This window comes from Tenrec ecaudatus, chromosome 1 (genome assembly GCF_050624435.1).
Source record: "Tenrec ecaudatus isolate mTenEca1 chromosome 1, mTenEca1.hap1, whole genome shotgun sequence".
NCBI lineage: Eukaryota > Metazoa > Chordata > Mammalia > Afrosoricida > Tenrecidae > Tenrec > Tenrec ecaudatus.
In genome coordinates this window covers 257412109-257435973 of record NC_134530.1, presented here as the reverse complement: position 1 = coordinate 257435973, position 23865 = coordinate 257412109, and the positions used below count along the sequence as shown (strand labels likewise).

The 23865-nt window shown below is 43.3% G+C and overlaps 1 protein-coding gene and 1 pseudogene across 1 annotated transcript in view; one reads left to right on the top strand and one right to left on the bottom strand.

Moving 5' to 3' along the window:
• Positions 1 to 23865, bottom strand: part of GMDS (GDP-mannose 4,6-dehydratase) — a 685335-nt gene that overhangs the window by 272386 nt on the left and 389084 nt on the right. The gene's annotated exons all lie outside the window — the stretch shown is intronic.
• Positions 17127 to 17517, top strand: LOC142429768 (ubiquitin-like protein FUBI; annotated as a pseudogene).

Here is a 23865-nt window from a genome sequence, read left to right as displayed (position 1 = left end):
TTCACTTGTGTATTTCTACTGCAATATCACAGGTTTTACAAGTTAATTATCTAAAATCATTTATGAACTCATTCAATTTTCTGTTGGATTTCTTATCCAATCTGGCAGCTACTAGTCACATTGGAATTTTAAATTTAAATGAATCAAAATAGAAGCAACTTTAAAATTCAGTTCCTCATTCACATTAATCAAATTTCAAGTGCCCACATGCCCCAGTGGCTAGCACTTTAGTGCAGGTAAGGAACATTTCTATCAGCAGAAAAAGTTCTACTGGTATTAGGTGCTCCGAAGCAGACCTTCTCAATTCATGCCAGGCTCTTCTGTGCTGCAGTGTCTCTCCTGTGAAAGATTTGGCAGCACCTACCCTCAGTGTGACAATGGAAACTGTAGGCAGACGTGGCCAAACGTCCCCTGGGGAAATGCTCCAGGTTGAGAACAACTGTCTTAGACCCTAAACAATTTGATCAAACAGGATATGTTTATTCAGCTTTGTAATCCATGGAACTGTGTACAGTTCCTGGTCTTTGACATGGGCTCAGCATATGCTTAGAAAAGAAGAAAAGATGGAAGAACAATCTATTAAAAAATTGGGTGTTGGGGAGGGAGGGGGAAAAAAAAGGAGGACCTGATGCAAAGGGCTTAAGTGGAGAGCGAATGCTTTGAGAATGATTGGGGCGGGGAATGTATGGATGTGCTTTATACAATTGATGTATGTATATGTATGGATTGTGATAAGAGTTGTGTGAGTCCCTAATAAAATGTAAAAAAAAAAAAAATGACGAGGGCAACAAATGTATAAGGGTGCTTTGCTCAATTGATGTATGTATGGATTGTGATAAGAGTTGTATGAGCACCAATAAAATATTTATTAATTAAAAAATTGGGTGTTTCCTCCATACTCCAAAGGCAAAACTCTTCTTGTAGTCAAATGTTTTGTTATGTAGAAGTTTGATATAATCCATTTTGCCTAGAAAATAGGTAAATGATATTATACTTGATATAAGTATTTTGATGTAATTATAAGCCATCTCAACCCACTTTCAATGCATTTGAGTTATAAGGAACGACATTTATAACCATCTGTATTTTGTTGTTTTGTCTATTTTATCAATAAAGGAGTCTTGATCATGCAGCAGGCTAAGACTGGGCTGCTAATTGAAAGATCAGAGGTTCGAAGCCACCGGCCATTTTTTTGGGGGGGGGTGGGGGGGATGAGGCTGTCTGCTCTGTAAAGATTTACAGCCTTGGAATAAATCTTAGGGAGCAGTTTTACGCTGTCCTATCAGGTCACAGTCAGTCAGAACTCAACAATAGGGAGGGTTTTATTTTATTTTTTTTGAATCACCAGTAATGTATACCACATAAAAAATTACAGTGGGTAATTTGCTGCAGTTCTCATTCTCAGATGTATATCTATAATGTTCCATTTGAGGATATACTGTCTTAAACACTAACTGGCTCACAATAGAGCTGCTGTTGGTGTCAGGAGTCATAACGTATAGAAAATCAAGCCGTGTTCAGCAATAAAGACAACCGCACTGGACTTGTACCCCGCAGCCGTTCCCATTCCTGCTTCGACGTCACCACACTGAACGCAGACTTCACTGGTGACTAGCCTAGAGAGCGCCTTTCTTCAGCATCACATATCACGGAATGCATCCGCGTTTCTCTCACGGTAACCCCGCCCACATCCCAAAAGTCAAGCCACTGAACATTTCAAGCCCGGAAAAGGAAGGTAGGGAAGGCTCCAGCCATGGTAACAAAGGGGAGGATCATGAAGGTCTCTGACAAGGGAAGGCGAGTCGGTGAAAGAGCACGTGAGGAAGGATCGTCTCATTCAACTCTTTCATCCATCACCGAAGGGTACCGGTAGGATGGGGGAGGGGGGGCAGTTAAGAGAGTAATGGGCACGGAGCTGACAGTTTTAACACAGAAAAGGCAAGGGCCAATCTCTGAGATGGAGACGCTCTCGAGGATTTGGATCCAAAGACCGACTTCTGAAGAGCATCCCCGAGAGAGAGTTAACCGATGATAGTTCAAACAAAAGCATGAGGGTTTTTTGAAAACTTGAAGGAAGAGCAAGAAGACGGTGGTGAAGACTTTAGTGCCAGTCAGGGCGCTTTCATGGCTTCAACTGCAGATTTAGCTGACATAACAGGCCGACAACAGGACAAGCAGGAAGCACCCGGGCTGAAGCTGTGGAACAATTTAAGGACAAGGTAATACAAGACAATGATTATCTACCAGAGCAGATTTTCCATGTGGACAAAGTACTGGAAAAGGATGCCAGAATGGACGTACTCTCACAAAGAGGCAATGCCAATGCCTGGTTTCATGCGTTTTTGAAAAAGCACTAAAGGCATAAAGAATCGTGCTGTTGTTTGGAGGAGATGCTGCTGGATTTCTAAAGATACTGCTAATAAAAACAACAATGGAGCTTGTGTACTTATATCTGAACCAACTTATGGTGAGGCCCTAGAATGGGACTTTATTATAAATCATGAATTGCCTTATTTTTGCCTAGGAACTAAATGATAAGCTATAACTGGCTCCCATTCAAAAACCTATGCATCATAACTATTTTCAGTAAGATAGTTCTCTTGTCTGGTATTGATAAACACCCCCTCTACTCCCCACCCCCTGCTGCCCCCACCCACCCATGCATCTCAGTAAGAAGAAACAGAGATAATTAGATCCTTTCTGAGGACATGCCCATTTCACACTGGTATGTAAAACATTTCCCCAACACTGGAAAATGCCCCCTTCACACATATTTTTAAAAACTGCTCACCAAAAGCTTTATACCTTTTCATTGTTTTATCAAAAGCAACTCCACAAACAAATGGAAAGCACACACGTCTTGTGATTTTCTTGCCTTTGCAACAACTATAGGCTGGCTTTCCGATCAGAACCAGCTTGAACAATTAATCTGGGAGGGTGGCTTGTAAACTGCGTCTCCTGGATGCTTACAAAGGACACTGATTCCATTTTAGGATTAAGGAAGGAAGAGGGCTTTCTTTCTACCTACATGAGCTAACGGGACACGAGCACACAAACCAGGGAATGTGTAGCTCCTGCACTGTGGGGTACGCCCTGGCCCGCAAAGACTTTGGATTCTGGCTCTGCGGATCCCTTGCTGTGCCATCTCTATGTGATATGACGGAGCACACTAACAATTCCCACTTGATGGAACAGGGCGAAGAAGGTGAAGTCTTTATAAACTGCCAAGCCCTACACAGGTAATAATTTTTATCCCCGGTACGGTTACAATGTTTTTAGCCAAGGGATAAAGGGTATAGCACGCATCAATGAGAATCATGACTCCCAGAGGCAGCCTTTAGGGAAGGCTGGCTCAATAAAATGCAAACAAACACCGCAGAAGGCCCCCTCACTCCAAACACTGTCACAGCGAGGCTTTTATTCCCAGCTTTCGGGAGAGTCATCTGAACAAAGACTCTCCCCTCCTCTCTCGAGAGAGTTTTGATGAAATCTTGAAAGCCCTCCCAGCACTGGCAGGGATTATTATCTGAGGCGCTGATGCTTGGCTCGGGCAGGATCTGCCAGGGCAAGCTAGCATGCTGACAAGCCAGATTTACAATCTGTGACCGCCTCCGTTACAAGGGAATTCTAAGAGAGGATCTTTAGGTCACCAGAATGCAAGGACCAGTGCTTCACCTGGATTCTCACCAACTATATCTCTGGGTATGAGGGTTCTTTGGAAATTAATAGTTCCTCACCTATCCTTGAACAAATAACCAGGAGGCAATGTTGAAGATATCTTTAGAAATGGAATAACTATATAACAACTATGATGTTGCATGTCTGACCAATACTAAACGAAGGCTGAAGTAAAGCATATATTTCGGTAAATCCCATCTTTTTTAGTCCCAGCCTTCCCATGCCAGGGTAAAATGATGACTCTTTTGTTATTAAGGACACACCTCTCAGGACAGTCTGTCACAACGTCATCCCCGATGCCTCTTGTGAAAGGTACACAAGGAAGGGGCTGGCTGCTGGCTGCTTCCTGGGCTGGACAACAAAGTGGAAAACAGAAGATGCGGGGACAGAGAGGCAAAGACAGGTCTCCAGACCAGTCCACTGCACAGTGGTGAGGTCTGCCTTTATGTGCCCAGCAAGGAGAACTGACAGAGAGGTCTTACCCTCTGAGGAAGCAAACAGTAAAGCATCTTTCAAGCAAATGTGAACTGTTCATTTTCCTCTGCTTTCCACTGAGCTTCAAGTCTGCCAGACTTCAGAGACAACGTGCGCAGTGGCAGCGAGACGGTGCAAAGCACCGCGTGGCACTTTGTCTTCATGGCTATGTTCCAGATTACACATTCTCCCAGCAAAATGTTGGGGCCACATAAGGAAGGAAGTCTTTAGCTACTGAAGATCACTAGTGGCCTGAGCGAACCACTGTCAGTGAGTTGGGGCTGGCCTCTGAGCCCTCTTACAAAGGACGGAAAAGTTGTTGGCGCCACTGGACCTCTGCCCAGCTTGCCTGGTGGCGGGCTCATGAAAGACGGCTTCTTCACCACGACCATGCTGGAGGGCGGCAGTGGCCTGGGCCCCCAGGTACATTAATCAGCAGGGAACTCGGCCGAGTGTCACCTCCTGCCGGGCCTCCCTGCCAAGACTGCATGTGTCGGTGATTTCCAGAGAAGGGAGGTCCCAGAAAAACAGTGGATGCGTCAGATGTCTTCCCTCCCCTCATATGGAAAGCTCATCGGAGAGGTGTCAGGATAAAACATGAGTGGAGCATCTGTCCTCAGAGACAGCGACGAGTGATTCACTAGTTCATGGCACAGCCAGGGAGGAGGACACTGTAGTAAAAACTTTATAAGGGGAAATCTAAAGCCTGAATGCCATGCACATTCAAAACCTTCTTCTCCTGTGTGTGTGTGTGTGTGTGTGTGTGTGCCCTTTTTCCTTTCCCTTCCCCTCCCCTTCCTAAGGGAACACAACACACTGTAATTACACAGTAAATTACTTCAGCAAGAAATGTTTAGACTCATGACAAATCGTTGTTCAGAAAACAAAACTTCACACCCTACACATACTTTGAGTGACCTATTTTCCCCAGTAAATTTAAAATGATAGCCAAGGCTGTAAAAAAAAAAAAACATTTTCCAGATGAATAGAGTGAGGTGAAAAACCTTCATTATTCCACAGTAAGGTAATTAATGGTGGCAGGGATGCACCTAGACTCAAGTTGCACATTAAGTCAATAAAATAAGATGTTGTTCACTGGCCTTTATTGTGAGTCACTATCTAAATGAGAAATATGCTCTCAGTAAAATTACAAGACTTACATTTCATCAAGTCCCAAGAAAAAAATTCTAGTATTCTTACTCATTCAGAAATAAAGATGCACATGCATATGTAATTGAATCATCCTGGTGGTGCTTAGTTTTGGCTAAAATTTATCAAGCATTTCAATAAAAATTGTGAAGGGTTCACATTTTAAAATCTAGTAGTTAGAATGGAAACTGAAAAGTTAAAGATTGTTCTAATTAAAATGTGAAATCAAGTGATATAATTTTACAAATCACTAATAAAATAAAAAATACAAGATTTCTTTAGTCTAATGAAGGTTAAAAAGTCAAATCTAAAAGTCCTCCCACTTTAAATATTCTCAGTGTTAAAAAAAATAAAAATAAGAACAACAAATTAAGCCACAAGAAAACTGGGCTATTTTAAGATCTTAATTTCCATCTGGCAGAAGAGAGACCTACAAAGTTGTATTTCCCTGAGCAATTGCTCCGAGGTCCTGGGGCTCTGGGGTTACCTAACGTCAGAGCCACCATGATACATCTCCTGTCAGTTGGCTGCAGTTGGGATCCATCTTTTTTAAGTGCATGACATCTATGTGGAGAGTCATCACCTCCCCCCTGCATTAAAAACAAAGGACCAGGAAGCCCTTATTTATAGCGCTTGTGTGAGACGTGTTTAAGCACCAGCATTTGGTTTTTAACAAACTTCTAATTGGAATCTAAGGCTTTATTCACAGAGAATGGATTAAAGACCAATCATTTCAAGTAACTATTTTCATAGAAGTTGACTGTGATTTTTTAAAAATGTGTGGTAAAATACATATAATAAAAAAATGTGCTACTTTCGTCATTTACAAGCATGCAACTCAGTGACACGATTCCATTCACCAGGTTGTGCAGCCATTACCACGATCGTTTTCAAATGTTTCTCATCGCTCCAAATGGGAAATTGACACTGCTTCAGATGAGGGCCGTCTGCTTCCCCTCAAGCCTGGTCACCTCGAACAGATGTGCTCTCTCGGCATTTGCCTTAGACTAACTACCTCCGTGTTTCAATAGGAGGTATTACATTCACATGGTCAAACTTCCAGAAGTTACGAAGACATATCTTGAATAGTCTCCAGTCCAGCTCCTGTCCACCTGTCTGTGCGTCCCTCTGACCCCCCAAATCAGGCATAGCCATCCCTCACCCACCTTTTGAACTTGGTGCACGTTAGAGGTATTTCCACTGGAGTTGGTGGAGAATGCTTCATGCTCTTTCCTACAGCTGTATTCAAACTGCAGACAGGTGTATAGTAATATACAACTATGTCTTAGCATTTAGATATACATTCTCTATTGATGAGCATAGGCTCCTTCCATCCCATTCCCCTTACTTCCCTGATAAAAAAGGAAAGGAGGAAGGAAGGAAGAAAGAAAAGAGAAAAAGAAACGGAAGAGTGGTTTTAGACTTAAATTTTCCCTGATTTGGTTCCCATGGCTATTAGTATACCTGATCACTTGGGTTTCGTTTTTGGTCCTCAAGTTTGATACAAAATTTCAAAATCTGTTACCCACCTCGTGTAAGCAGGGCCCTGGTGACACGGTGAGGCAAGCACTGGACTGCTCGCTGCATCTCCAGTTCGCCCTCTCCAGCCACTCCATGGGAGAAGGAGGAGGCTGTTGGCGCCTATTGAAATTTACATGGTCTTCAAAATCCCGAGTCAGAATTGGCTCAATGGGTAATGGGTATGTCATGTGATGCTGTATCTTGTTTTTAATGTTATATTAGCCCATGTGTTTCCTGGGAAGCTCCTGTGATACACCTAGATATTGGTGCTTACTAGGTGCCACATGAAAGTTGGAGGATGGAGGAAATTTTCCAAATTACTTGAGTGCCCACCAGAGCTTATATAGCCTACACATGGCTCAGGATGGCCCAGAGCATGGCAGTGTGGGGCTGGTGTCTGAGTGAGGGGTGCAGGAATGTAGATGCTTCTGGGTAAGCTGGTTAAAAAGAAAGAAAATGAAGAAGACTGAAAGAAAGAAAAAAATCTGTTTCTTCCTACATGTATGAGAGATCATTTTTCCATTTGACAGAATTGTTGAGAAGCATGATGAGATAACAACAGAGCACTTCCCAAGATATAAGTGACCCTATCTCCACATCCCGAACACCCCAATACAAGGTATCCTCTTGCATATCAGAAAAATGAAAGCTCTCCAGGTATGCATATTCTCCTGAATAAGAGAAGAAGAAGGAGAAACTGTGACACATAGGTAGGGCAGAGACAGGAAGGGAAGGTAAGCGGTTACGCCATCAGCTGCTAACTGAAAGCTTGCCAGTTCAAACCCACCGCCTCTCTGCTGGACAGAGTTGGGGCAATCTGCTTCCGTAAGAGTGTGCGGCTTTGGAAATCAGATTACAAGGTACTGCTCCTTCTCCTAGGATCATCGTGCGTTGGAATCAACGCAGTGGCAATGGGTTTACCTTTTCTGTGGACGTGCTAAATGGTGTATCAGGCCCTGGAAACGTGCAAGGGACACGGCAATCCACTTCCAGTATCGGTTGGGAATGTAGAAATTGCCTGAAGGGTATGAGAACCCAGGTAAGCGAGGAACACACAGGGGCAAACCAGTGGGGGTGGAGCATGGCTTTCTGCTGAAGCCAAGCTCTAAGGAATTATACTCTTATATGCTCAGTCTTTGGAACCGTGGGCAGGAATTCCTGAGATGAAAACTTCGTTCTTGGGGGCGTGCAGGTTTGTTATGCCAAATTTATGGGCATTTTCCCCCCAGCTCTGACAGAAAACCATATGACATAAAAACTCACAAACCAAACCTACAGCCATCGATTTGCTTCTGACTCACAGTGACTAAAAGACAGCGTTGAACTGCTTCCTAGGGTTCCCGGGCCTGTGAATCTTTATGGAAAGCCTCTTCTTTCTCCCATAGAGCGGATGTTGGAGTCGAACTGCTGACTTTGCAGTTAGCAGCCCAATGCATGACCCAATACATCACCAGGGCACAAAAATCGAAACAAAAAAAGAGAAGGTCACTCTGAAATTTTAATAATTTTGGCATAGTAGGTGACTCATTAGGAAGGAGCCATTCTACTCTGTCCTATAGGGTCTCTATAAGTCAGAATGGGCTCCTCGTAACTGAGTTGTGTATTTTTTAAAGGTCCTTCTTAAATAAAACTTTTAAAGATATCGCTTCAGTAACATTTTTTTTTCAACAAGAGGATACCAGTTTAATGTCTACCTGAGTCATTAGGCTGATTTTTTAACTTGCATTATTTTTTAACACAGTGTTTGACACCCAAGTGCCACCTGGAAGACAATGATTTCAAGCTTCTTTGCCCACAGTTTCTATTGTTTCATTGAAGAAAAATGCCTACATCTCTGTTCAGCTTTTCCTAGTGTAGAACCCAGTAGAGGTCAGGCTATTTGCGCATAGATTGCTGAACACGATACCACTAAGAGCTTAAGAGCCACTGCCCACTGCCCTGCCCTGAGAAGGGCATCTTGATTGTTCCTCCACTGTGGTTAAGGCACAAACTCAGCACAGAGTAAAGTTTCTGTGAAGCTGCTCAGTCAAGGCGAGCTCGAAATTTCACAAAATATGTAAATCATTTGCAGGGTGTTTTGTATTTTCAGGTAAAACTGTGAAGTAGTGAAAGGAAACGCATGCACTCTTTCAGTCTGCAGAGAAGTATCGATTATACAGGGAAGGACTGCTGCGTGAAAGTGCTTGGTAAAGGGGTCTCGCTAACGTTTGCTTCTTCCCTGAATGTGGTAGATGTCTCCTTTTCCTCCTCAAGCAAGCTTTCCTTGTAAACCTTTCATTCTTCTGCAGCCAAGCTTTCATTCTGAACAAGAAGACACCTGAGTTGCATAAATCTCTATCATAAAGTTACATTTTCCGTGCAAAGTAAGAGCTGTCAGGAAAAAGGTAATGAAGAAGAATAGCTTGGACAGAGGGATTTAATGGTATCCAGCTGCTACTCTATGGTACTTGCTGATAAGACTTTGTTTCAAGTTTACAATAGAGAGAGTTTGGGAAAAGGCTAAAAATTCATATACAGGAAATGGAAGTCTTTATATTTCATTTGTTCAATTTCCGCTAACTCTTGCAATTATGTCCCTACAAGGTTTAAATTTTCAGACTGCTCCAATGTGTCATTGTAATATTTTTAAAATAAAGTTTAAATTGCCCTCAAACGTGTAGAAATATTGTGCCTTGGGGAAAAGGCATTGGATCCATTTGTGTTTCCCACATGTTTAGATGCTACAATAAATCTGGGAGCGCTCAAGCTTCTTAAATGTTTACTATGATTGAATGTCGCGAACGTGGAGAGTCCTCAGCATTTACAGAAGGATGGTGGTGACGCTGCTCTTTCCTGATGGAGGCGACACAGCTTTTTTGTAACGTATAGCAAGTTAGCAAAATATCAAAAATTAGGCACATTCAGCCCTTGAAGAATGGAAAACTCTACAGAAATCACATTTTATTCGCATTTTATTCGGTATTCAAATTCCAGTCCCTAGCCAGGATTGTCCACAAGGAATGCAGTGTGATTAACATTTCCCCCTCTGGTTAAGAAGTTACTAGAAAAGTCTCCATGGGAGAAAAGTCTGAATTAGGACTCTTTTGCAGGAGAAAGAGAGGTCGTCTGCTCCTGTAAATATTTACAGTCTCAGAAACCCTAACTAGGGTTGCTAAGAGTCAGAATTGACTCAATGGCAGTGTTTTAGTTTATTTTCTAGAAAGAACGTTGGTATGTGAAATGCAAAGACTTCACTCGTTGGATTTCATGTTGTAGCAACCAAAGAGTTAAGATGAAGGTGCGATCTTCTTTTGGGCTGAGACGTCTTCCTGTTGGGAGTTCCTCTCTAAGTGAGTATTAATAGCTGGGGCTCCGCTGGCCTTTCCCACAGGTCTGGACAGGATCCCCACCAGCCTCTCGGCTCTGAGAGGAAGAGCTGCCTGCAGCCCCGGGGGAGGAAGGGAAGCAGGCGGGAGGGGAGGGGAGGCTGGGGGGCAGAGTCAGGCCCCACGCAGCTTCAGCCTGCTTGGTGAGACTGGGCAAGCAAGGCATTGCTTTTCTGCTAAAGGGCAAAAGGCACATGAAGGTCAGTGGCAGGTACCTGTCTGGAGGCATTTTATGCCCTGGGTACAAACCTCCCACAAGTTGAACTTAAAGGAATGTTCCATCATTGCAGGACGTCTCCAGACACAGGAAAAGCTAATAAAATTAAAAGGGAGGAGGCTTTTACTCTCTTTACCCAACTCAGCTCCTACAAAATCTCACATTACAAATTTGCAAACTAATTACTTAGAGCCAGACATATTAAAAAAATTCCCCCTACAACCAAGTGAATACGGAGAGATTCAAAATAGGGAGCTTGGTTCCAGAGGTGGATAAGGGTCTGAATTTAAAAGTCTAATTAAAGGGAATCATGTTTGCCATGTCGCTCTCTCAAACACTAGCATTATTGAAATTACTCCTAACGACTTAATTGATTTAACCAATACCTCAAGTAAAGATTATGCAGTAATTAGTTCAGCCTGCAGAAGCCGGGGGAATTAGTGATGACTGGGGTTTTCTATAATGGTTTTGGCTTTTTTGTTTCTTCCCCTTCCTGACAAAAAAACTATCTCTGTGAAGTTTTAAGCTAGACAATTTTCCTCTAGCTAGAGCAATCGAAATCAAGCACCCAAGCAAGGTGCACCACTAATTCTAATAGGGTGACTTCTTGTTAGTCCGCAGAGCTGTACAGAGAATGACAGACATTCTGAAAGGAGAAGGGGAAACGGCAGTATTTGGTGACTCATCCCTGGGAGCAGCAGTCCAAGTGTGATTTACTTAATATAGCCCTATAAATCACCTAATGTAGAAATAATCTCAAGATCTGCGTGTAAACATAGCTATTAAAATATTACAATTACTCTGTTTGCTTAGTGCTCACAAGGTCTAGCTCCTCTTAAGGTAAACAGCTTTGCTTGAGGTGGGGCATGTGGAGTAGCGTCCAAATTACATACGCAGCGAAGAATGCCGAGCCTCAGTAGACTGCTGTACCGCCTGGATGTAACCACCGGGCTCCCCGAGGAAAGATACCATTAGACCTTCAGCTGATTTTTTCCCCCCTCCCTGCCTTCAATTTGCTGTACTGGTTTTGTAATCTAATTAATGTAATTTCAGAGTTGGTGATAACACTGGCTGGTACTTACTAGTCACAGTCACAAGTCTCCACTCAGGAAAACAACGGGGAGCATGTCATTGACTATATTTGTTTTCACGATCTGCTCTCCAAGAGCCACAGGTGAGGGCTCACCCCCAACTCAGCCAGAGGATCCAAACACATACGCCTTTTGGTAATACTTAGTTCCTTGCTCACAAGAGTTAACTTTTTTTGAGTGCGGTAATCTCTAAGTGTAAGCAATCATCCTCGCAATGGTGACCGGGTTGAAAAACTGTAAACCACCTACAATTACTAGCATGATCCCTAACCTCTGTAAGGTGGTAATCCAGTATTGGTTGTTAGCTGTCAAATTTATTTCCCTTTGGTGAAATATACCCTGGATTTAATTAGCAGTCATTCTTGATACTTTATGGAGCTGAGCCAAGGTGCTGTGGCTTTGACATTTAACCCCTGACCCTTAAATATTTACCAGCTTTTAAACTGGTTGTGTACAATTATCCCTTCATGTATATCTCAGGCCCATCATCTGGGCCATTCTGGGCAATCCTGAGTCAGATGTGCTACTCCAACTGCGGCTGCCACTTTCACCCTAGAACTGGAAATAGAGTCCGTGGTCCCCCAGTGAGCTCTGTCAGGCCAAGCTGAAAGCACTTGTTGCTAGAAGCTGCCTTTCCAAGGAGCAGGGTGGCCTATTTACTCAGATGTCAGCCTGATGAGTGGGCCTATCAAAGGGGTTCTGTGGGAGATCGATGGCTCTTTGGTCCTGGCAAGCATCTTTGTGCGGTGTTTTTAGAACTGATTTAGTCGTTAGCGTAAAATCATGAAAGGAGTATTTTGAGAACTGTTTTTATTTTAAACCAGTTTTACTGGGGCCTGATTTGGGAAGCACTCTTTAAATTTTTAAAAATTAAGACTCCCCCCAGTTTCTCAGGAAGCTGATTCCTCGTGTAGGCCCTCTGAGGGCAGGAGCTGCATTTTTCTCTACTCTCTTTCAAACTCCCAAGGCATCTCATGCACCATCTGCACATTTCAATGGACTGTCATGGCTTATGTGTTATGATGATGTTGTAAGCGACGTCACCAGTCTTTCAAATATAAGCAGCATCATTAGTGGTAGTAAAGTTTCAGCAGAACGTTCCGATTAAAACAGACTAGGAAGAAAGGCCTGAAGATCCACTTTGGAACATTAGACATGGAAAAAGCCCTATTGTGCAAGGCTTCAACCAAATGACTTTGGACATGTCACCAGCAGGGACTGCTAGAGAGGGACAGCGTGCTGAGTGAAAGGGAAGGCCACAGAAGGCAAAGGAAACGTCCAGGGGCTGGGTTTGACACCATAACTGCCCGTGGACTCAAACTTACCAATGATTGTGAGGACGGCCCAGGACTGGACATCTCATTCTGTACTACATCAGATAAGTCGCCATGAGTCGGAGCCAATGCCACCACAAGCAACACCCCACAATGCCATCTAATACACAAAACAAATGCTCCCAAGATCATGAGGGAAGTATTCTCAGTGCTAACATTTTAGAAATACACGCCTTCACTAAGCAATCATAACATTAAAAAGATAAAGCCAATGATGTCCTACTGAGACTCCGTAAGACCTCATGCCTGGAGGATATGCCTCAGGTGGTCCTTTCATGAATGACCTTGCTGCCCATTGATTGTGGCTGATGCGAGGTCCCATCAGACCACCCTCCTTATGCCTGATCTGGGATGAGCTCTCGGTAACGACTTTTGAGTGGCTATGAAATAAGGATGGTAGTCATAACAACAGTATTACCAAGGCAAACAAGCCAACTGGAAATGTCAACTTGATGGGTGCAAGTACAATGAAGAATGTTACTGGAGGTACAAGAGTCAGAGCCTGCGTGTATCACCAGCACCTCACTCCGCCCCCCTCCCCATCAGAAGGGGAGAGGACAGAGCACAAGAGAAGTATTTGCTGCTGGTGGGGAGCCCGTGAGTGGAGTCTAAATTAGGGCCAGATGCTAGTTTTTGGCTACTTAAGGAAACCAAAGTCCGGGTTAGCTGTACTTCCAAGTAGATCACTGAGTGGGGGCCTCTGTGCTTTTATGTCCAGCTGATGCAGAAGCCTGTTTTTTGTGAGGAGCCAAAACCGGCAAGTAAATCAGCTGGGCTTCCAACCTCTGTAGAACTGTGGTACTGGGTGGTCCCGTGTGCGACTCAAAAAATGCCCTTCTGGCTGTCTAAGTGCCACCCATCTACTTTGCATACGCGAGGGCAGACTGTTGCCCAGTTCAGCTACACTGGATGCCCAGCACCAGGGAAAATAAAGAATGCAAACTTAAACTTTATGAGTCAAATTTCTTTCCCAAGCGTGGCCTCAGCAGACAAACAATGTGCAGGATTTAGGTAGCAGAGACTGACCAAGCTATATAACTCCAAATGTTCAAGAATTTTCTTTAAGCTTTGCTAACTAATGTCTGAGCAGAATGCTGTAAAAAGATCCTAAGTAGTAAAAGAATAAGGCCGATAAGTCATGGCCATTTATCTTTAAGGAGTGCTAAAGTGCTAGAAGTGCTAAAGATTAAATAGACGCCCTCTTACAAAACCCAGGCACTTGAACATCCCAAAACATTTCAAGGCATTACTTGTTTTAAATCTGGTCTTCGCTCAAAGGTGAACTTCACCCAAGGAAGAGAGTAGCTAAGCATATCTCAGTCATTTGTAAGAAACGTGAGACCGGTAAAGAGTATGCACCCTCTAACTGCATAAAGAAACTCGCATGGAACCCAACATGAGTACATTCCCAAGACACCCAAATGCTGAGGCTTTGAAGTGATTGATTTTTATTAAAGATTAGTGCCATGGCTACATGGATACCATCATTCTAAAAAAGAGAATGAAAGAAAGAAAGAGCCCTCTATCTGCTGTCGCAGAAGCCCTGTGGTGTAGTGGTTACACGTTGGCCTGTTAACTGCAAGGTCAACAGTTCGAAACCACCAGTCACTCCCTGGGAGAAACATGAGGCTTTCTACATCTATAAAGAGTTACCGTGTCAGACACCCACAGGGGGCAGTTCTACTCTATCCTACAGGGCCATTATGCATCAGAATTGATTCAATGGTAGTGAGTTATTTGCATCTTAAACCAATTTCATTAATTTTATAGTGTGTTTTTTTCAAAAAGTGGGAGAGGGGAGACTAGTAATCTTAGGCTAGAGACGAGGCTAAATTAACAATAAGTATTTTGCTTGTGATTTCACTGTCAAAGAAATGTTCTTTTACTGATCCAGGCAGATATGATCTGTGTGTAAGTGAGTGAGAAAGAAAGCACATAGAGACGCATACATGAAAAGAAAAGGGCACAATGAGGTCGGTACACCAGAGAACTCCAAAAAGCTTGTGGCAAAATGAAATCAAAAGATAATGGAATTTTCCCATGAACTTTCTGAAGTCCCATCAAATGGGTTGGATTATCGTACATCTACCACTTGATGTTGTCTGTCTCCTCACCCCCTTGTATCCCACAGGTTAGGAAGCCTGCAACCCTGGCTCTGAAATGTTTCTCTCAACATCACTTCCTCTTCATTTTCCTTCTGTCGTCTTAGTGCAGACGGTCCCTCACATCTGGTCCAGAGAGTCCTGTATTTGGAAATAGTCTTCAAGATTGGGCATTATGCACACAGGTATGACTCTTCCTCAGGTTCAGAGCATCTGACTTCCAATCTCTACGGTCACTTCCTTAAGCTTCCCCCCAAAGCTCATGGCATTTCACACTGTGAACTTTTACAGATGCTGCTCCATCTACTTGTCCTCTCTTCCTCTTCCTCTTTTCCTGACTCAACTTATTCTCCACAACTCAGCGCAGACAAACCCTCCCTCAGAAGCCTTCGGCAGTGGTATGAAGGGCCAGGGTGCATGCGCACTCCCGTCTTCCTTTTGGTTTGGGTCTTCATTCTTCCCCTCTGTCCCTCAGGGGAGGCTGACAACAGCCCTAGTCTAGGCCCTTTGAGCAATTCCACCTTTGAGCAAATGGCTCCTAAGGGAGTAGAGGACCCAACTCTAGCCAATCACATGTGAGGAAATGGGTGCTGGGAACACTGGCAAAGCCATGGAAAGCCACTGGTTTCTGCAGATGAAGATGAATGTGGCCCCAGTTGCTATAAGCAGGTGGCCTTTAGCCATGATGGGGACCAGTATGTGGGTAGCAGAGAGCAGAGACAGCTGCAGCCAAACCCAGCCCACCTCTGGGCTCTAGGTCATGTGAGCCAGTATGTCTCATTACAGCTAAGACAAATTTGGTTCACGTTTTCTGTTACTTGAAACTAAAAATATCCTAATTTTTTTGAGGCGAATACTCCTTGCCTTAAAAGGTTGCAGTAAGATACAGAAGCTTGGAGTGCATGTTTTTAATAAGAAAATATCAAGTCTGGCTATGAGGTTGAGGGGCATTGGACAATCAGTGGGACAATTCTTGCCTTTCATGCAGGAGACCTGGGGTCAAATCCGGGCCAATGAACTTCATATGTAGATACCACCCATGTGTCACCGGAGGCTTGTGTCTTGCTATGATGCTGACTAGACTTCAGCACAGCTTCCACATTAACACAAGCTAGGAAGAACAGCCTGGAGAGGTACTTCTAACAAGCAGCCCATGAAAACCCTTGGAAGAAACACAGTCTGATCACTACCTGATTGTGAGGATGGTGCCATGAGTTGGGGGTCAACCTGAGGGAAGTTGACAACAACACCTATGTGGTTGTGTTCTAATTGGTAGTAGGTAATGGAAGACACAGGTTCAGAGCCATACACCATGGTCTTAGGCTGCTGTCTGGACCAAGGGGCAGTCTAGAGCAAGCAGGTCCACTCACAACCAAGCCATGGGAGAAGTGCCAGGGGGCTTCCAAAAAGTTTTGGGAAAATGGAATGAAAAGATAATAGAATCTTTCCACTAAGTTTTTGAAGGCTCTGAGATATCTGTCAATCCTCTGAGTCTCTGAACTCCTATGTTACAAGAGAACCTACATCAATGTGTGGTTCCGATGTGAAAACAATACAACAACCAGGGTTGGGGTGGTACAGGAGTCCTGGTTCAAACAAAGAATGGGGCACTGGATTGATGCCATCACCCCTTCCCAACCTACTTGAAATGCTGGTGATGTGTGATGGCCTGCATTCTACTAGCTGACTTTTACACACCATCCGCCCCTTACCCCTCAGCTTGTTTAGTACAAGCATACTCTCAATATCATTCTCACTCCCTGCCTTCAAGTCCATTCCGCCTCATACAGACCTTATTGGACAGAGCAGAACAGCCCCAGTGGGTTTCTGAGGCTGCACACCTTTATGGGAGCAGAAAGCCTCCTCTTTCTCCTGTGGGAGTTCAAGTCATAATACTAACAGCAACACTTAACGATATTAACTACTACATGCTAGGTACTGTGTGCTAGGAGCTGTACAAACACTATCAGACTTAATTCTCACAACAATTCAGCTGGCTATGAGTTTTTATCCTCAAAGTCCACCGGTGGCACGCGGCAGGGCTGGGGTGTGAATGCAAGTGAGTGTATATCTTATATTTTTCCTAGTTTGATATCTTACCCCAATAAAAGGTAAGCAACCCCGCCACGTAGATGAACTTGTTCTCAGAACTACCTTTGTCTTTGTGGTCGCAGAGGCACATTTTAGTGGCCATTATGCTGACCCTTGTTTGGACCCAGGAGCTGCACACCTTCTAAGTGACCCACTAGAAGACAGTCACCCATATCAAGGAACATATAGCGTCACTGGAAGACATCGTCCTAGAAGATCAGATTGTGCACCTGAAGGAGGCCATGCTGGGCCATTGTGGGTTGGAGGCCTTGACCACTCTGGAGAAGTTGGCCAAAGGCATGGAGGAAAAGTCTTGGATTGTGCTGAGAATGTGGGGGGTCAGGCTCCAAGGAAGCTAAACAGAAATAGATATGTGGCTGGGCCACATGGTGGGTGTATTACAATCAGCGCTTCGTCAACGTTGTGCCTCCTTTTGGCACGAAGAAGGGGCCCAATGCCAATGCTGTAGTCTCCTGTAACCTTGGCTCACTCTAATAAAGACAGTTTTCCCAGCAAAATAAAATGAAACAAAAGAAAGTGATCAAGTAGATTTTCTCAAATAATAAAACCGAACAACTACCTCCTTTGCCATGCTACCAGAAGAACCGGATGGCATCAGGCTACCATTACTGATGAAACTGAAGATAAAAGATTCTATAGAAGAATCCTGATCACAGGGGGAAGATTCAAAAAAAGAATTTTGAATGCTAATCATTTCTTGATTTTTGGAGAAAGGGAGGGAGCATGAGCCCTGAAACTAATGTCCTGAAGATTTAAATCTTAATTTAAAAAAATCCTCTAAAGCTTTTTATGTGCCTTGATGGTGCTAAGGATAAAGTCCAGGTGAAAACCAGCCATCAATCTATGGGAGAAAACGAAGCTACCTGCACTTACAGAGGTTTTAGAATCTTAGAAACCCTGTAGAGGGGTGCTTTCAGTTGGAATCTAGTCAATGCCAACAGGTTTGACTTTAGTTTTAAATCATCCTAAAACTGAACAATAGTTTCCCCCAAAAGTCAAGCTCAGTTCCACTGAGGGGATTCCAATTCATTGTGACGCTATAGGATAGGGTGAAACTGCCCCTGTGGGTTTCTGAGACTGTAACTTAGGAGAGAAGAAAGTTTCCTCTTTCTACCGACCTTGAATTTAACAGCTCAACTCCTAACCCCTACGCTACCAGGGCTCCTTGAGCAACAGTTTAGCTTAACTCAAGGAGGGCTGCCTAGAGCACGTGGCTCTTGAAGAGCAGCTCAAAAGATGAGCCAGGGATGTTAGGGGTGAGTTTATGTGAACGAGGGAAGACGATCTCAGAAGAGATGGGTGAGCAAGGTTAGTCCATTTGAGCAACGACACTAACTTGTCCATGTGGGAACCACTGTCAGAGATGACAGTGCAAGCTGTGTCTGTTATATCTGTACAGACACACTTAGTGGCATTCATGCAGGAACATAGATTTCAAAATAACCCTGGGCCTGGATCTAAGCACCTACTTTTAATAACCTGGTTTTTCTCACAGGTAACCTTTATTTAGGGTAATAGCTGCGAATGTGACTAGATAATGATTAAAGTCAATGGTACCCTTCCAAAGAAATTGAAATTTGAAAAACAACAACAACAAATTTTAAACATAAAAAAATGGAAATTTGGCCTCAGAACAAATCTTTAGTTTGACTGGGCCATTAAGTAAGTTTTGTTAAACTTGAATGTGTACAGCTAGGAATTGGAAACACAGGGAATCCAGGACAGATGAACCCCTCCGGACAGTGGTGATAGTGGGAGGGTGAAGGGAAGGTGAGGGAGAAAGGGGGAACCTATTACAAGGATCCACATATAACCTCCACCCTGGGGGCAGACAGCGGAGAAGTAGTTGAAGAGAGATGTCGGATGGTGTAAGATATGACAAAATAATAATAATTTATAAATTAATCAAGGTTTCATGGGGAAGGGGGGAACGAGGAAGGAAGAAAAAAATGAGGAACTGATGCCAAGGGCTCAAGTAGAAAGCAAATGTTTTGAGAATGATGATGGCAACATATGTAAAAATGTGCTTGACATAATGGAAGGATGTATGGATTGTGATAAGAGTTGTATGAACCCCCAATAAAATGATTTAAAAAATCAAAACAACAACAAAAATGTTTTCCTCATTTACACTGAATATGAAATGGGATTCTGGTTACAGGTGAAAAGTAAAAACATCTGAAATAGTGGCAAAAATACAACTGTATTCCCATCACATAGCATTTTACATCAGAGATTAAGATAATTTGTCACAGTCATCATCTGACTCTAAGGATTTCTATGTACATTAAAAGTAAAATAAGGGAATTACATCAGACTGAGTTAATAGCAGAAAGTGTATGGGTTTAATATACATAGTTTATTATCCCATTCTCAAGATTGCATGTATGCTTTTAGAGGAAGAAAAATTATCTAAATGATCTTTGCAATGTTTATCAGTGATGAAAAGTAGCTATTCCTACACACACATGACAGATATATTCACACAGAAAACCATACCTCTCACAGAAAATGCAGATGGAAGATTATTGTAGAATAATACGTGGGTCGGTCGGTCATCTGTTTACTGGTCAACCATTTCATTGTTTATAACCATTAAACAGGTGTCTAACATAATTGAGAACTGATAATGTGACTCTAATGTTAATTCGTTCACAGGCACCTGTCTTTTAAACATTATGATTCTCACAGCTATATTCATGGAGATAACATGATGGAGTAGCTTGGAAACACAGATTTGCAATGTGTGAGTGCAAGGGAAGTCCCTATGCTTGGTTCCTCTATAATATGGGGAGAGGGTCAGGGTAGGGGGCTAATATTGTGGTGCGATAGCTCCCCTTATTTCTAAAATTCTCAACTCAAAACTCAAATTCAGTGTCGTTGAGTCTATTCCAACTCACAGTGACCCTATAGGGCAGGGTGTAGGTGAAACTGGGACTTTCTGAGACTGCAACTCTCTGTAGGAATAGAAAACCTCATCTTTCTTCTTCTGAGTGGCTGGTAATTTCTAACTTCCTGTGGTTTTGGACCAACTCAGCACCACTATGCCACCAGATTACAGCAATGATGGGGACAATGAGTCACAGTTTATAAAAACAAAATGAATAGACTCCTGTCCATATGTCATGGAAACAGTATACTACCTCTGAGTCTGGAAGAGAGAGGAAAACGGTTTGGAGGGCATGGGAACCCAAGAAGAGAGGAATCTTCTACATTCTTTGAAACCTACATTGCAAACCTCTGCCTTTGTCTCACAGAGACAGGGCAAGAAGCGATGTCCATTTGCTTCAAAGCCACAGTACAACAACTGAGCTAACAGTTAAAATGTTCAGAACAGGTATCATACACATATCTTCTAGGATGTGGGAAACGTATCCATTTCCTTTCTACTGATTTTAGAGGGCAAAGTCTTTGGCAAAATAAATAAAAAACATGTGTTAAAATGGAGAAGAGTCCTGTTAATAGTGAAAACTCAGAAACAAACAAAAGCCCAATTGCTGGAGAGTTGGTTCTGACTCACGGTGGCCCCTCGTGCACCCGAGGGGAATTGTGAATTTGCGTCCAATGCACCTCTGTGTGGACTCCAGCCCCTCACTTTTCCGCCTTACCTGTTTGCATCACCTACGGACTCCTAATCATGGCGAAGCTGCAGGGGGCAAAACCAGGTGAAATAATTCCTGAATGCCCAATCCAATTTAATAAGCATGCTTATATAGGTTTCATTGGGAAAACAGTCCATTTTGAGTTCTGGAAGTTGAAATTTCCATTCTTGGAAATTCTTACCCCAAAAATAAAAAATGAGCAGAATCCAGGTCAGTCCATCTTATTATGGTCTTAAATGCTACAACTTCTAGCTTTCAAATCTAAGTCTGTACCCCCAGTATTTTGCCCATGTTTCCTGTATCTGTTCAATCTTTCCACCTGGTTGTCAACCAGAAGACATCCATGTTGAGGTTGTCAGTGTGTGCTGGGTTATTTTTCTATAGGGCGTGTCTTAACTCATTTGTTTCTTCTCCAAAGACTGCAGCACATGTCCCCTGTTTGGCTTAGAACTTAGGGTCACCCTAGATTCATTCTTTTCCTTGGCCCCCAGTATTAATCAGTTGATGAATCCTATACTTTCTAACTAGGAAACCTCTCTGTGAAACAGGGCTAAACTCTGATCTGTACTGACCAGACTCCTGGTAGACCAAGATGGCCTGGGCTGAGCAGGAGAGTGTGCAGTCTCTGGGTAGGCTTTATGAGCAGGAGAATGAGCAACAAGTATGCTGCAGACCTATGTGAGCTACTGACAGAGGAAAAGAAGCTCACTTGAGTGCCGGCATGTACATATATCTCTTTGACTAGAACAGTGTTTGGCAGCCGTGAGATTATTGGCATTTGGGGCCGAAGCACTGTTGGCTATTGGGGCCTGTCCCATGTGTTGCAGGATGCAGATCAGCTTTCCTGGCCTTGAGTCCTCCCAAACCATTTAACAATCTGAAGTGTGTCCAAACATTGCCGAATGTCTCATATGGGGCAAATCATCCCTGGTTGAGAATCCCTAGTCTAGACCTTTGTAGTCTTAACTCTTTAAAAAAAAAATCATTTTCTTGGGGGCTCCTACAATTCTTATCACAATTTATACATCCATCCATTGTGTCAAGCACATGTGAACATTTGTTGCCACCATCATCTCAAAACATTTGCTTTCTACTTGAGACCTTGGTATCAGCTCATTTTCCCCCTCCCTCCCCACTGCCCCCTCCCTCATGAACCCTTCATATTTCATAAATTATTATTATTTTGTCATATTTTACACTGTCCGACGTCTCCCTTCACCCACTTTTCTGTTGTCCATTCCCCAGGGATGAGGTTATATGTAGATCCTTGTAATCGATTCCCCCTTTCCACTCCACCCTCCCTCCACCCTCCAGATATCGCCACTCTCACCAGTGGTCCTGAAGGGGTCATCTGTCCTGGATTCCCTGTGTTTCCAGTTCCCAGCTGTACCAATGCACATTCTCTGGTCTAGTCAGATTTGTAAGGTAGAATTGGGATCATGATAGTGAGGGGAGGAGGCATTTAAGAACTAGAGGAAAGTTGTGTGTTTCATTGTTGCTACCCTGCACCTTGACTGGCTCATCTCCCGCAACCCTTCAGTAAGGGGGTGTCCAGTTGCCTACAGATGGGCTTTGGGTCTCCACTCTGCACTCCCCCTCATTTACAATGATGTGATTCTTTGTTCTTTGATGCCTCATACTTGATCCCTTCGACACCTCATGGTCACAAAGGCTGGTGTGCTTCCTCCATATGGGCTTTGTTGTTAGTCTTACCTCTTAAGTGTGTCTCTTTCTTCCTGTGCTTTTTATTCATTCATGCATTAAATTGTTAAACAAAGATTGAGTAAGCATCCCTGGGAACATGCCTTCCTTTATGTGGCCCTTTGCTTTGGATCTTTGCAAAAACAGCCTGAGAGATCCCCAGCCCCTCTCCCCCCCACCCTCATCTATGTCCTGAGGACTTATCTTTGGCCTAGTTTCCTACCCCTGGAGGGTCTGCTACCTTTGTTCAGGTTGATTGACAATTCTTGGGTAAGCTGTATACCATGGCTGTTGGCTGGCATGCTGCAACCTGTCTCATGATTGGTTTATTTTACACATCTTGTGGGATTGGTCAATATATTCACGCAAATGAAGTGAGCATAGTCTAATACGCCAATGAAGTGACTGTGACCTATCAGTTTGTGGCCCTGGTGGGTGAGCTATACCTTGAAACTGGCCAGAAATTTAGGTAGCCAGGGCCACAGAGGTTTGCCGATAAAAGAATAAGAAGAAACAAATGGGAAAGAAGCAAAGGCAAGAGGCAAGAAGCCAGAAGTTGAGAGAGAAGAAACCTTTAAAAGAGTTGTGACATTGATGACGGAATAAACCTTTTTCATTGTAAAAAATAATCCAGCAAAACTCTAAGTTATTTTTGCTGTATCTTTTTCCCAAATTAGATTTTCCTAAATCTTTATTCTAACCTCTTCCATCTAAAAAGACCGCAGTATAAGAATTACTCTCTTCTGTCCTGAGAACCATCAGCTCACACAGAAGCCTCGGTCACTTTATCTCAAACAGCAGCACCACTGGTGATATTTTGACACAGTCTCGCAATCCCTTCTCTCTTTTTCTAACAGAGAAAGTTTCAAAACCCTTTTTGGGTAGCTCGAATTGCTCGGAAAATGTGATGTTCTCTGCTAAATGTGACGTTTATTTTTCACAACTTGGAAGTTGGGCTTCAAAGAGCTTTAGTACCCACTGTGTGTAAAATGTGTGTGAAATGCCATTTGTTTCTATGTAGTGTAGTGGATCCTTCCGTGTTCCAATCAGAGACTTCCTATTTCCCCTGGTGCATTTTCCTTAGAATGAGTCTCCTCATAGACACCCAAGCAGGCTCCCAGAAATATCTTCAAGTGAAGGCAAACACGGGCAGCCAACAGATGGCCCCATTTCTGACTAATTTCTTCCTTGTGCCACGCTGCCATCACACGGCAATGTGTGGCCAGACTGTGTTCCAAGCTGGGCACTTTGTGGTGTCAGCTTCAGTTCCCATTATGCACATTCTGCTCATTAGAAATTCATTACAATGGACAGAGGTGTCAAAATACAGGTTGCAGTGAGGCTCTTCTGTGTGCATACAATAAATCTTTTATCTTGGCCTCTAAATAACGCTTTTATCTTCGTCAGTTTTCAATTAATTTACAATGCGGGCTTGTTTTGTGGAGCTGGAAGTGGGCCAGGCCCCCAGTGTATTTGATGAGACTCACAATAACCCCACATGCACCTGTTAATTTTGCCT